This window comes from Hylobates moloch, unplaced genomic scaffold (assembly GCF_009828535.3).
Source record: "Hylobates moloch isolate HMO894 unplaced genomic scaffold, HMol_V3 SCAFFOLD_11, whole genome shotgun sequence".
Taxonomy (NCBI): domain Eukaryota; kingdom Metazoa; phylum Chordata; class Mammalia; order Primates; family Hylobatidae; genus Hylobates; species Hylobates moloch.
The window spans coordinates 19783732-19795736 of NW_026652286.1; positions in this window are offsets into that span (position 1 = coordinate 19783732).

The window sequence follows — 12005 nt, forward strand, 5'->3', positions numbered from 1 at the left end:
AGGGTCTGATATTCTGACTTGGACTGGTGAAAACGATGCTTGCTTAAGACTTGGAGAATGACTCTTCAGTGATAGGACTACTTTGTCCCAAACAGAGTAGGCTATACAAAGAGGCTCAGCATTACAGAATTCCAGGAGGAGCTATTTACATAGAATACAATGAGACCAGGACTTTGTAGTTGTGCAATGTGACCTGAATGTATGCATACCAATGAGCGGAGTAGCCACCTCTGTAGACAGCATACTTAATCCAAAAATATCTTGTTCCAAACTTTGGAATTACCTCAATGTCTATGTTATATTCTTTGGAATGGCCTAATAGCTGCAAATAATCCTTCAGTAATAGATTTGACATTTGTAAATTTAAAAAATGTTCAGGTACCAAATCTCATCTAAAGAGTACAACCTAAGGAATTGTCATTTTTTGGGTTAAAAAAAAAGAGAATTCTGAGGTGTTTGGAATGATTTTTCTGTGTGATTCCAGCGACTATGAAAGCTTTTCCCAAAAAGGTAGGAGAAGGCTAGGAACAAAGGAAACCTCAGTAGAAACAGCACGTGGCTTCCCAATCTAACTTTGAAGGGAACAATGTTAATTTGAATATTTTATATATGTTTCCAATTCTTATTTCATTAATATCACATGCAAAATTTAGTCTGAGTGCTAGTGTTGGGACCTCAGTCTTCGCGGAGGTGGGGCGGGGAATGGGAAGAATGTGCTTTAAGGAGACTGTTTCTGAGAATGTGTAAATTAAGAGGTTGTTCTGGGGATTTCGGATGACAATGTTGATGGAGAATTTTCTTGCAAAAGCCTCTGACTTGCAGCAAAGTACTTGATCCCCTGCCCCAACTCATTATGGGCTTATCAACACTAAAAGTCTACATTCAATATCACCATTTTGCAGAAGGGATGTCTAGGGGCAGCTATTATGAGTTAACATGATTCCTAGAAAGTTGTATTTTCACACTTCACCTGTTGATTATAGATAACGATTCTGCACAAGATTTCCAATGGTGGACAAAAACAATCAATGGACATCTTTCTCTTGATCCTTTTGGTTCGATAATGAATCCAAGCGCTAATTAAGCTGAACATGCTGGACTTCCCTGAAAAGCAGGAAAGCACCCTTGCTTTGAGAAGGGACAGCCACAAACTCAGTAAATAAAACCAGTCTTTACCCGCAGCACTATTTCTTCTACCAACTGAGAAGCTTCCCTATTTCCTAGTTTGCTTCTTTGGGAAATAAAATCTTTTACGATTAGTCAGGGCAGGGGGAGTTGTATGGGGTATATGTATTCTGTCTCTCTTGTGTTGGTCTACTATTGTCGTGGAACTCACAGGATCATGGAAGGCAGTGTTGAGTGACCCCTTTAATGTCTAGACAGATATTCATAATGAAATAGATGTCTGGCTCTTGAAACTAACTTCTTAGTCTGGAGTTATTGTGGTTTACAAAGGCCCAAATAAGAATGGATAACATTGTCTTGGGTGAAGCCACAGAGACTAAGAGGAACAATGAGCAGGGTATGTGGAGAGGGGAAGGAGATCTCCTGTTGAAAGTTAAAATGTTGTCACCTAAGGCAGAATACTGACTATAATAAGAATCCTGTGTGTTAAAATCATATCAACTTAGAAAGTTTATTCTTTAAAATCAACTTTCCCAGACATCCAAATAACCTGCCTTGATCTTCTTAATGCCCCAAAGTAATTGCAAGTTTTCTCAACAGCTGGTTTTCTTTTGGTATTCTTAGAACCCTCGATTTTTGCAGAAGCTAGAGCAAGCCTCTGGGGGTTCATATTACACAGCTTCCATCACTGTTTTATGCATTTCTTCACAAGGAAAGCCAGCTGGGTGCTTGCTTTTTTCCTATTCACCCCCATCCCCACCCCTTGCCAATTTTCCATACTGTAGAATAACATTTGAAAAGCTTTTCTCGTGTGACTACTTCTGTCTGTTAACGAAAGTGCATATCCGTTGCTTGGGCAAATTTAATGACTCTGCTTTATCCACAAATGAGAGTGTAACAGATTAACTAAAGTTAAAATTGAGTGAGCAGAGATGGTAGGACTTTGTAAAAACTCCTGTCATTTTTTTTCCTTTTAAAGCCTTTCAGTCATCTACCTGCCAGGTGGAACTTATTTGGATAATACAGCACAGATGTACCTTGTTGTACTCAACAGATGAATTCCTGAAAAGCTGCATTTGATAGAATTTTTATAAATTGAATCACATTTTCCTGTAGACTTGCATTATAGTAACAGAAGCCATTATCCACATTTGACTGATTTTCAATTGGCAGAGGCCTCCAACACTTGAGCTTCAAGTTTCTCAGCCAAATCTCTATGTCAAACAGTTAATGATCTGGAAATAATAAGCACTTATGTGAGCTAGGGGAGCACTATACTTAAAGGAAATTTGATTGTATTCCTCCGAAAGTAAAGAATCTTTATTCCATGGTGTGAATTTTCACTCATGGAATCCTAGGTTATCAAGAACATTAGAGATGATGCAGACTAAACCTCTCTTTTTGCAGATGAGGGAAGTGAGACCCTGAGTGTTTGTTTATCTGTGGCAGCAGGTAACAATATAATATAAAGAAAGAATATTCATGTTGAGATTGACAGACTTGAATTCAAATGTTCCCTTCCAACTGTACTAGCTGTTTGGCTTTGGGCAGGTTATCACAGCTCTGAGCCCAGTTTTCTCATCTTTAAGACAAGGGCAGTATGACCTACCTCTTAGGGGTTTTGTAAGAATTAAATGAGATAATATTTATAAAGTAGTAACACAGTGCCTAGAATATAATAAGGGTTTAATGAATGTTTGTCATCTCTTCTCCCCAATTTATCTTTGGATTTTTAAAATAACATCTTTTTTAAACATGCATTTCTTTTCAAATTACAAAGATAATAATGCATGTGGTTGAAATTTAAAGATCAAAGAATATAGAATAAAAAGCAACTTGTCCCTTTTTGTTCTCCCACAGCCCCTGCCCCTTTTCCCAAACCACTTTCTAAAGGAAAGTACTGTTAATAGTTTGTTTTTTTATTGAGAACCCTGGTCCAGGAAAGTCCAGGAAACATATAGCAGGAACACTATCCCCAAATGTTATTTGTGTATATTTGTGAAGTTGCCACTTTTCCTCCAGAGCTCAACATGCGTTTATCAAAGCATGAGGTTGGCAGCCAATATTCTGAGCAGGCCAGAGGTTCTGGAGTTGGCCCTCTGTCAGTCAGCCATAATTTGTATGCCAGTGTAAACCTTTGCTTAATTGCTCTGGCCTGACCATCTTAGAATGACAAGCCCATCAGTAATATGTGGAAATATAGAATGCAGCTTTCCTTAAATGTCAGTGGTGTGGCTGCAGTGTTGGCCTGACATGGGATCCAACCCAACTGCCCTTTAGAATTTGTTGTGTTAACAGGCAGAGTTGGTAAAGGGAATATTTGGGGGCCACCTGAAGAAAGACCGCCCCACTGAGGCTGTGAAGAGGACTTGCTCCTGTGCAGGAAGGAGGGGAGCCAGGTGGGGAAGCTGGTGCCTTTCCTCTTAGGGTGGTGCTGTGATCCCACAAAACTGCCTTGATCTCCCTCCCATTCCCCTCCTCCACTCCCTCAGGTTTACCTCAGGGCCGTGCCATCCTCTTTGTGTGTTACTTAACGTTATCTTTTGGATAATCATAGTGTATTTATATAATTAACCTAATTGTTGGTAATTGTGTGTTGCACTATGTAATTATGAAACCTAGCCTCCAACACTGTGGCACAGTATGTAGTCAAAGAGACACCATACATGCAAAGCAGGCACTTGATCCTTCTTCCCATTCAGGAATTTTTATCCTTTCAAGGTGCCAGAAAAGAAGAACAGACCTCTTTGTAAATCCATTATCTGCAAAACAAGGCTCGTGACAAACACGTTTGCAGAAAAACAAGGGCTTTGTAAAGAGTCTTGTGTTTTGGCACTGGAAGTCAAAACCATGTGCAGAGGGAATGCTGTGTTGTTGCTGGAACTGGCAAAGGTTTTATTTCTTACGCTGAGCAACAAGGGGGTGGAATTCCAATCTTGCAGCAGATTCTCTCACCCTGAGCAGTCTCATTGAGGGTGGCTTTGAACCCAGGCCTTGAATATGCTGGTATTTATATAAGCTCATTAGCTTGGATTTGGATGTGGGATGGTCCTTCCTCTCCCAGAACATCTCTGGTCTCAGCCTGACTACAAATGGCATATTCTGGGCTTCATACTGGTCATAATAGCAAACATGTGTTGAGCATTTAAAATCTACCAGGCCAGGCACTGTGCTGACTGTTGACATAAATTATCTCATTGAACCCTCTATCTTTTTTGAAATTTACTTTGTGATATTAAAATTTTTTGTAGAGACAGAGTCTCGCTATGTTGTCCAGGCTGGTCTCAAACTCCTGGCCTCAAGTGATCCTCCTGCCACAGGCTCCCAACGTGTTGGAATTACAGATGTGAGCCACCGTGCCTGGCCAGAACCCTCTATCTTATACCACCCTTGTTGAGTGGGTACTACATTTATCCCTATTTTATAGATGAGGAAGCTGAGGCTTCCAAAGGTTAAGCAGGTAGACCAAAGTCCTAAAGCCAATGAGTGGCTCCACAGCAATTTGAATCCACTTCTCTTGAGCCCAGAGCCCTTCCTCACACAATTCCTTTGGGATGAAGGATTGTGCATTAGTGCATATTTACTTTAATATTTACTACCAGCTGGGCACAGTGGCTCACGCCTGTAATCCCAGCACTTTGGGAGACTGAGGTGGGCAGATCACCTGAGGTCAGGACTTTGAGACCAGCCTGGCCAACATGGCAAAACCCCGTCTCTACTGAAAAAACACAAATTATCCGGCGGTGGTGGCAGGCACCTATAATCCTAGCTGCTTGAGGGAGGCTGAGGCATGAGAATCACTTGAACCCAGGAGGTGGCGGTTTCAGTGAACCGAGATCGCACCACTGTACTGCAGCCTGGGGGACAGAGTGAGACTATCTCCAAAAAAAAAAAAAAAAAAAAAAAATATATATATATATTTACTATCATGTTGTCTTTCATTAGCTGCCTGCAGGGGTGGGGTGGAAACTAAATAAGGACTCGTGTGAGTTGGGGCATGGGGCACAGCTAAAAGGACATAAGGGTGCTGGGGACACTGGGGGGAAGCCAGAGGAAAGGATGACGATAAAGTGTTGAAGGGGAAGGTAATGAGGGATGAAGAAAATCAGGTGTGTCAGCACCCAGACTTAGTGTTGTACATGCTATAGACAGAATCATAGACTTCAGCAGAAAGTTAGCTTTCCTGAACCATCACTCTTCTCTGTCCATACCACCAACTATTAGAAAAGTCCTGGTACCCCCACAGATGCTCAAAAGATATAAGTTGAATGAATGAAAATCTTGGGTGACGGATAACAAACCCACATGCCTACAGAATCCTAGGGCTTATGAAAATGAATGATGCTGGCCAGATTAAAAACAAACATGAAAACAAACAGCACAGAAGTGACAAATGCTAATAGGGACAATGGCATGGAGAGTGTGTTTGTGACTCCCTAAAGTCACAAAGCTAATGAGTAGCAGAACTGTTAATAGCACCTAGGTTTCCAACTTTCTGTCCAGTATTTTTTCCATTACTCCTGCTACAAAAACTTATCAAATGTGTTCTTCTTGCATCCATAATTACAGAGTTATTGACTTTGAGCCATTGCCTTCAATTTATAATAAAGAAACTAAGGCCCAGAAAGAAAAAGGGATCTGGCCAGGATTATACAGCAGGTAAGTGGCACAGCCAGGTCTCCTGGCTAGGGCTACTTCTACCAATCCACAGGGCCTCACATATACCCAAAAATTACCCTGGCTCTATGGGCAGCAAAAACACTGTGAAAGTGCAGTGGATTGTTCTCCTACCTGAAAATTAGGACACATTTTTAAATATAACTTGAGAAGTAAAACATTGTTATGCCAAAACTTGCATTTAAAGATGGTTCCCCCACAGCTTCAGAGAATGTTAGATCTGGAAGGGCCGTTAGAGAGCAAAGGATCTACCACCCTCATATTGAAGATAAGAAACTGAGGCCCAGAGGGATTAATATGAAATATTAGTGTCACTTGCATTATACTACTGTCTCATCAGTGTTATCTGGAAACCAGGGAATAGCAGAAGACTAGTAGACAAAAGCAAGTTCTCGGCCCTTGTAATGAGCAATTCTTTCCCACTCACAAATGCTCTTTTTCTTGGAGCACTTAGGGCAGAGATAAAATGAGGTTTCATAAAGGGACACGAGCAGGAGTAAATGATGCCCATTATCAGAAGGAGGAAAGACTTGGTCTTTGTAGAGGATGCTCTTCAATACTTGAGGGAAAGGATTCATACCAGGAAGGGAAAGCCTTGAGCTAAATTTTAAAAAAGAAAAGCAGGGAAGAGGCAAGTTTGTGGACGGTGCTCCTGCAAGCTCTCTTAACCATATCACAGTCAATGGGAAGTCTTCAGTGGTGACACCCAGGCTGGAAACTCAGAAGCCTACAGAACCAGCAGGAACATAAAAGAAGGAAATGGAGAGTGTCTTATCTCATCATCATATCCAGGGACTGTAGCAGTATTGGCTCTATTTTTTTTTAAGAGATGCTAGACAGCTAATTTTTTAAAATTAGAAATTAAATGTATATATTTAAAATGCAGTGTAGGGCAAAACCCACAAACAAAATTCCACATCTGAGGTCAGAGTTGACTGCTGGCCTGCCTCCATGTAACCTCAGTTTTGGAACTTAGCTGAGCTGACCAATCGGATCAGAGGTTGAGTCCTCAGTAGCTAAGGTAGGGCCAAAGAGCAAGGCATGTGTGAGGTTCGTTTGGAGTCTCTGTAGAGAGTCAAATTGTTTTGAAGATCCAATTCCTCTTTTCCACCAGGAAGAAAATGCAATATCTAGGTGATAGTCAGTGGTGTTATAAAGAAAGAGTACTGGCTTGGGAGACAGGTGTTCCATTCCTGGTGCCTCGTTTTTGGTTTAGTGACCGTATTAGTCCATTTTCATACTGCTATAAAGAACTGCCTGAGACTGGGTAATTTATAAAGGAAAGAGGTTTAATTGACTCACAGTTCCACATGGTTGGGGAGACCTCAGGAAACTTATAATCATGGCAGAAGGTGAAGAGGAAGCAAGGCACCTTCTTCACAAGGCAGCAGGAAGGAGAAGCGCTGAACAAAGGGGGAAGAGCCACTTATAAAACCATCAGATCTCATGAGAACTCACTCATTATCATGAAAACAGCATGGAGGAAACCATGCTGTTTACCTCCACATTATTGGAGGTAATAATCCAATTACCTCCACCTGGTCTCTCTCTTTACCCTTGGGGATTATGGGGATTATAATTCAAGATGAGATTTTGGTGGGGACACAAAGCCTAACCATATCAGTAACCTTGGGAGAATCATTTCTCTGTTTGACCCTCCAGTCTATAAAGTGAGAACCCTCTCCCTGCATTAACTACCTCACAGGTTTATTGGTGATCAAGTAAGATAATGCTGTAAAAGTACTTTATAATCTGTAATGTGCTATACAAATAAGGAGTCTTAAAAATCTGATGAATCTATTTTTAATATGAGAAAATGGTGATTATAATGAAAAAAGCATAGATTTTGAATCAGAGAACATAAAGTCAAGTTTTGGACATCCCACCAACTAGCTGCACAGCCTTCAGCAACAGTTCTTTGTTTTCAGGCACAATTTCCTTATCAACAAAATGAGATAATACTTCTTTTCTATATAATATTATTGTGAGGATTAGAGGAAACTATGCATGTGAATAATGCACATAGTGCAATAGTAGGTGCTCAATAAATGTCATTTTCTTTCTAAATATATAATTAGAAGTCATTGACTCAGAAGGGCATGACATTACAAAAGAGAACTAGTAATTAGTATTTTCCTTCTGTTTCTGAGAGGATAGGATAGTGAACAAAGGAGAAAAAGAGATTTAGCAAGTTAACTTGGTCTCTTGAGCATGAGAAGGTACTCAGGCTTACCATGGGCTATGGGAATGAACCTGCTGATATGGTTTGGATTTGCATCCCCATTCAAATCTCATGTTGAATTGTAATCCTCAATGTTGGAGGTGGGGCGTGATGGGAGGTGATTGGATCATGGGGGCAGATTTCCCCCTTTGGTGCTGTTCTCATGATAGAGTTCTCATGAGATCTTATTGTTTAAAAGTGTATGGCACCTCCCCACTCTCTATTTCTTGCTCCTGTTCTAGCCATGTAAGACGTGCCTGCTTTCCTTTCCCCTTCCACCATGATTGTAAGTTTCCTGAGGCTTCCCCAGAAGCAGAAACTGCTATGTTTCCTGTATAGCCTGCAGAACTGTGAGCCAATTAAGCCTCTTTATAAATTACCCAGTGCCCCATATTTCTTTATAGCAATGCAAGAACAGACTAATACATTATCCGAGTGGGACAGCATGGGCAAGGTGCTGGAAGAGAGATAGAGCAGGCTGCATCCAGGAAAGGGTTGGATGGAGCACTCAAGGTGTTAAAAGCATACATCCTGGGGTGATGGAAGAGAGTAGGGACAGCTATAAAGGTAGGCAAGCTTGATTTGCTTTTCTCAGGAGTTTGCTTTATTCTGTAGACCATAGGATGCCATCCAAAGGTTTGACATAGGGAGGAAACATAATCGAACTCATTTTACAGGGAGAACTTTCCAGCTGAAGCATGAAGACTGGATGGGAGAAGAGTAATATTGGAGGCAGAGTAACCCATTAAGAAGCAGTTGAACTAGGGGCAGTGAGAAGAGTGTAGTCAGGGAAGACCCTATAGACATCTTAGAGACTGATGCTGGATTTGGCTTGTACCCTTGTAATACAGAGAAATGTTGGTGTATTACTTCTGGAGGATGCATTTCCTTTTGCCAGCTGAATTGCTTTTTTAAACCATTATTATTCTGGCCAATGAAGGAGACTGTAGGAGGCTTTAATTGGCTTCCTGAGCAGACCAATTTTTAGAGGGTTGACTAGGGAGATGAGTGATAATAGATTCCATCTTACTAACTTATATCTGTGTCTCTTTTTCTGGTAGCCTTTTCTGAAATAATAATACGTGACTTCAATGTGTTCTGTCATTCTAAAATAAAGTCAAAATTATGCTTATTGTATTCTAAAACAGAGCAACCAGGCATCATTAGTAATATCAAAAGTGATTACATTAAAGTTTAATATTAAGATGTTAATGTCTGGTCTCAGAGTTTATTGAACTTTTCAAACTTTTAGATGAAGTTTTAGATAAAGAAATATCAAACTTAAGTGAAAGTACCTTGAATGAATAAAATAACGTTGTCCTCCTGACAATGCTGGAAGAGAATCTTCATAGATAAAAAAGAACACAGATAAAGAGATATTTTGCACTGAGCATATGAAGGGATCCATTTAGGATTGGTCTGTGCCACATAAGTTAATTTTGTTTTAAATTAACAAAAGAAAGAAATAACTTTGCCTACCAAGTTCTTAGGTTCCATTTCCCAAGCTGTAGCAATCAGTTTCCCAATACAAAACAGATGGCCACTCAAATGAGGATATTTCAGGAGGGCTTAGTGAAAGGATTATTACAAAGGTGTGGGCAAGATTAAGGAAAACCAACAAGAGATGAGGAAGCACCTTGCTTCTATTAACAGCCTGAGGATTTAGAGTCGTTACCACCTGTAGGTCCAAAGAAGCAGGAATTGGGTAGTTAATGGAACCCGGAAAAAGCAGTAACTCCAGGAGACAGCCATCTGATAAGAGCCATCCATGGCTTTGGTAAAGAAACACAGCCACTGCTAAGCCATGATCTGATAGGATATGAACTGGGGAAATGATTACTCTGACCTCACTCTGCTCTCTTCCATCCTACCTCGCCTAGTCTCCTGTGGGTATTTCTATTGGCCAAATCCAACTGGAAGTCAGTGTACAGGGCAGCCTGATGATACAGTTCATGAACGTCAGCATCTCTGATCACAAGCAGGGTAGAGAAGGGTAGAGAGTGGCTCTGGAAGGACAAATGTGGAATACCCAGCGTAGAGGGTCCATAAGTTGTTGATACCAGATGTGCTGGGGAGGTAGTTGATGTGGTAATAATCTTGGGTTTCGAATTATGCACCATGCATTTCTCAGTTTTGAGATTCATTATCTATTAGCCATGGAAAGTTTTCTCATGTACGAAATTTTTAGGTAGAACCCATCTCTTAGTGTTAGAGTTTTTAATTCTCCAATTATGATTTTCCGATCTTGAAGAAGTCATTAGCCCTTCTGCTTGTCTTCTGTATAATAGGATACAAATATCTACCCAACAGGATTGTTATAAGGATTGAACCAAATAGTACGCTGGAAAGCATTCAGCACAGTGCCTGGATCAAATGCTAGAGGGAGAAAATAATAGATCCAAAACTTCCTTGAGTTCAGACAAGATTAGTTTTACAGAAGGAGGCTAAGATTTTAGTATTTGAATGACTTCTCCCACAGACATAGTGGGTTGGTGTAATTGACTGATACTTCTAGGGTAAAAAGTCTTTCTAGGTTCTAGAGTCTGGAAATTCATTTAGGCTCATTCTATATTGTTTTATTATCATTCTTTAGAGCCAATAGAATATTTACTTTGGATGTTCACCTCAAATTTTTTTTCTAGCCAAGAGCTGAGGGAAAAATAGAGTGAATCTATATTTTCCCCAATAGGATGTAAGCTTCCCAAGCACATGGACTTTGTCTTGTGTTCTACCCTATCTCCAGCTTCTAGCTCAAAATTGACACTATGTATGGATAGCTTTATAGTCAATGAATAAAAAACTATTAAAAATATATTGAGAAATCAAGACATCTCTGCGAACCACTGCTATTTCCCAGAAATACATGTTAATTTTTTGTCCTCTTTTGGGGAGTTTAAGGAGCTAGAGAATAGTGTTCAAAGATATTGGGTTTTTCTGAAATTGTCTCCAAAGCTTTAACTTGGACTCTTATCGCTATTGAAGGGCACAAAATTCAGGGATCATTCCAACGCCTCCAGTGAAGCCTTCCACAGACCTCATTGTTACAACACAATTGTGAGGCCTTAGGTAGAAGGCCCTCCAGGGTTTTCTGGGGAATGGGGCTCTTCCTCCCTACAAGAGGTGCTTGTGGATGTACCATCCAGGAGGCAGAGACTTAGGCCTTAGATCTGGGAGCCATGGCTCCCCAGGAGAGGAGAGCTGAGCACTGTGCAATGTGTAAAAATGCCAGTGTCTCTGTTGGCTCTAGCCCTGGGGATGTGTCTAGCTTGATGGTTGGGCCACTCTTCTTTCTGGGCTCTCAAACTCTGTCTTTTATGTTGTTATGTTTTAAGGGTTACCAAAGATTAAATTCTGTGTTTCACCTGAATTTATTGATAAATTAAAAATTTACTGCTGTTTTTAGTCTAGTCTATGATGAAAACAGTGATTGGATTCAGCTAGATGGATATGGTTACCTACTCATCAAATTACAGGTATTGATTGCAAGTTACTACACCTTAGCATCTGATACCCTAAGGATGTTTAAATAGGCACTATCTCATTTCTTCAGGGGGCTAGCATTCCATAGCAAATGTATTTTCTAACTAGTTGCTTCCCAGATAAACAGCATTGGTAGCATATTTAATGAGGGTCTACTAAAGAAAAGTCTTTCCATACAGCATTCTATTTCCTTCCCATAAACTCTTTTTGTAGTTTTTGGTGAACATCATTATAAACACCTAAGTGTGATGCTAGTTCACCTTGTGGGTTAGATAATTCCCTTTAACTACATACAAATTTCCAACCTGTTCCCTCCCCTGAAATCTATACTCGTATATCCAACAACCGACCTAACATTTTGACTTAAATATGTAACAGGTATTTTGAACTCAACATGTCAGTAATTGGACTCTTCACTTTTCCCATTTCAATAAATGACAACTCTGCTCTTCCATTTGTTCATGTTGGAAAACTCGGAGTCATATTTGACTCTATTCTTTCC